The sequence below is a fragment of the Microtus ochrogaster genome, unplaced genomic scaffold, assembly GCF_000317375.1.
Source record: "Microtus ochrogaster isolate Prairie Vole_2 unplaced genomic scaffold, MicOch1.0 UNK225, whole genome shotgun sequence".
Classification (NCBI taxonomy): domain Eukaryota; kingdom Metazoa; phylum Chordata; class Mammalia; order Rodentia; family Cricetidae; genus Microtus; species Microtus ochrogaster.
The window spans coordinates 20,447-24,301 of record NW_004949323.1 but is presented as its reverse complement, the minus strand read 5'-3'; positions in this window follow the sequence as shown (position 1 = coordinate 24,301).

Genomic DNA, 3,855 nt, shown 5'->3' with positions numbered 1-3,855 from the left:
CCCACTCCCACTGTTAGGAACCCCACAAACAACCCAAGATAAATAACCACAGCATGTATGCAGAGGACCTCGTGCAGATCCATGCAGGCTCCATGATTGCCATTTCAGTCTCTGTGAGGCCCTATGATCCCTGCTTAGCTGATTTTGTGGCTGTGTTCTCCCCGTGTCCTTGACCCCTCTGGCTCTTAATCCTTCTTCCCCCTCTTCTTCGAGATTCCCTAATGTTTGACTGTGGGTCTCTGTAACTGCTACCATCAGCTACTGGAGGAAGCCTCTTTGATGCCGACTGGACTAGGCACCAACCTATGAGTATACAAAAATATTATTGGGAATCATTTCATTTGCTTTTTTATATTTTATTTTATTTTTCATTTGTGTTTGGGTCTACCCTAGATCACAGAGCTATCCAACTTCTGGGTCCTAGTCATCCAGGCTGTGTCAGGCTTGAGCTCCTTCTCATGGCTTGGGCCTCAAGTTAGATCAGTTACTGCTTGGGCATATCTGCAAGCTCACTTATAAATGAATTTTAGCCTCCTTTCTCTTGTTCTCTTCCTCACCCACTCTTTCAGAATCTTTTCTCTCTCCCTCAGGAGCTCTACTTCCTGTGAAACTCTACGTCCAGCACCGTCCATATCTCTGAACTGCAGTTTGAATGATTTTGATAAATAAGCCTCTCAGCTATATTACCACAAAAACAATGGATTGCTGAAAGCTTCCCTGGACAGCCCTTCCTTATCAGGTCCATCTAGTGCCTTACTTTTCACAATGATTGGACCCCAACACAACAATGGACCCCAGTGTCTGTGTGCAGTGGCAGCAACAGTCATCCTGATTGACAACCCTAGCCTCTTATACAAGGATCCTCATTCACCCCCAGCTCTTAATGCTGCGGTGTCTACTCCCTTACAAGTCCTTAAGACAAAGTATCTATGGGCCAGCAGACCTCCTGTGAAGAGGTCCTGTCAACATTCCTCATCATCTTATTTCACTTAATACTTTACATCTGTCTGTATCCATCTCTTAGACTAGATCCTCTTTCCCGCAGCATGAATGTTATAAAAATGGTGTGAAGCAACAAGAGACTCTTGGATGCCTCTTCAAATAACCCAGATTTATTTCTCTGTGGTGATGCCTCTTAGAAAGCAGTTTTAGAAGACAGATTATAATTGGCTATGCCACAGTTTCCCTAGGACACACTGAGCCCTCTAGGGAGTCAGCCTATGCTAATGCAACCAGAAGGACCAGCTTCCCAGGCTGCTCCAGGGTTGTCAGAAGAACACCACAGAGTAGCAGGACTTAGGATTTTTTTTTCCTGAAGGTCATAGAAAGGGAATGAGATGCACATGTGTACTAACGGTCACTCTCTTTTTTTCTTTTTCCAAATCCATCCCTCTCTTTGTCAAACACAACTAATATATATTCAACAGAAATTCTTAGGCAATAAAAGGTTCACTTGAAGTTTACATTTCATTTCTAAAGTAAATGATAACACATGATAACACATGTGTAATAAATCTATCAGGTTCCTAATTAGTGGGGCAGCTGCAGCTGTAAAGAAGATCCAGCCACTCTGTTATCCACTAAGGTGATAGCCTATAAAGGGTTATAAAGGGGGCTATAAAGTTCAACTATCGTGAAGTCTAGAAAATAGAGAGATTGTGCATTATATTCTATATTTCTAAGTGTAATAAACATTTTTAAACTAACATTTTGTGATTGACAATCATAAAAATGTCAGTTTTAAAGCTCTGACAGGGCACAGCTGGGAGTGAGTCAGGACTTCAAGGGGCAGATGGGGGCTCCTCCTTGGTGTGTAGCTCAATAAAAATCAATAAAGAAGAAGAAGAAGAACAAGAGATAAGCTCAGGGACTCAATCGACTACCCCCTCCTAAACATTCTGGATACTGCCCAAGACAATACAAGTAGGATTTGTTAAAGTAAAAATCTCAAGAGACAACACAGATAAAACTCTTGAACAAGACAAAAAGGCCTTGGTTGAGTCCCAAGACATTTCATCCCAATTAAACGTAATCTGATCCACGTCAGTTAATTAGACTTTTCAATTCAAACTTCAACAGTTGAAGAACTGCAACATTTTCACTCATTTCATAAGCTTATTGCTCAAGTAGGATAATCTTGATGAAAGTGTTAGAAAGGCTAAAACATTCCAGGTGATGTAGAACATCTATACCAACGTGTCATACAAAACAAATTCAAGAGTTCTCTTCAAGTAAAGAAACCTTTCAGTCCTGAATACATCAATAACAAAAAACATGGAAAAGAAAAAATCTTTCTTCATAAATAATTACTGATACCTGGCAATATCTTTTCCCCAAAGCAAGAAAATACACCAAAGATGAATCATTTATAGTTGATAATAACAGCAACAAATATTAGTTTCCAAGTATTTTTATCTATAATTTCTTAGAAGGTCAAAAAAGAAAAAAACACAGCAAACAAATAAACAAATGCACAAAATATCATGTCAGAAGGAAAAACAAATTCTTCTTAGAGACATGATTACTTGCAGGGAAAAATTTCTCCAGTTACTAACTTTAGAGTCTTTGGGGCACTAGTTTATGGCGCTCTCCTACCAAAGTCTTTATGTTTTAAAAGAAAGAAACAATAAATCTTTGTCACTCTATAGCCCACATGTAACAAAGAGCAAAAATGTATCCATCCCCAAATGTCTTTTTCACAAAACCTGCAGTAGACCCCATAAATTCTTAAAAATAGAAAATCATTTACCCATTTACCCTTATCCACCTCCAAAACCAAGAATGACTTTTAATAATCAGTACAAAGCTTTGTTCAGTTTGTTTTCATTTCTCTCTAACTCTTTCCTGTTTTAAAGATAAAAGGCAGAACTTTGACTTCTTTTGATGAGAGATCAGTACTCGCCCCCCCCCCAGTCATGGGTTCTATTGGGAATACAGATATTTCTGTTTATATACCATATAACTGTCAGCTTTGTACTAGATACTAAAAACTATTATTGCATTTTAACTGTCTGTCAATAAACCCAAACTCCAGTACACTCAGGTGTCATTTAACATCACTGGGTGATTATTTCTGACCAAATAGAATATTCTGCAGATATCTATTAGATCTATTTGAGTTATTCTATAGTTTGATTTTGGAGGGTTATTTTTATTATGCTATTGATTTTAGGTTTGGATGACCGATGTATAAAAATAAGAGTGGAATATTGAAATCAGCCACTACTACTGTATCAGGAACTGTATCAGACCTTTTATACACTCATTAATGTTTGTTTTAGGAAATAGTCACCATTCAGAGCATATGTAGTATCATCTTTCTGAATAAACCACTTTTGAGTAATTTTGCTTTGAAATTTATCAAATATCAGAATAGCCATGGCAGCTTTGTCTTCAGTTTCCATTGTCTTGACTCACTGTTTTCTGCACGTTCACCACATTTCTGATGATGTTTTCTGGGAGAAAGCAGATAGATGGCTCTAGTGTTATGATCCAGTCAGCCAGTATATGTGTTATTTACAGGTCAGCTGAAACAATTACTATCATCAAGGTAGGTCCTAGGAGAGTTTTACTAATTTCTTTGGCTTTTCAGACTATTTCCCTGGTTGTTTGATCATTATGTGCTCGGTTCTTTCACCCCTACTAATATTAGGGATTTGCTATTTTATGTGTTAGACCGGGTAGATTTCTTTCTAACTCTCCCTTGTCTGTTTCTTCTATTAATTTTATGTTTTCTTGTCTTCTCACACTTAAAACCATCTTTCTACTTCCTCTGTGTATACTATTCTTTTAGGTTTAGTATTTTTTTGGAATACTGGCTTGGTTTTGTCAAGACCTGCTTAGTCTATGCTATTT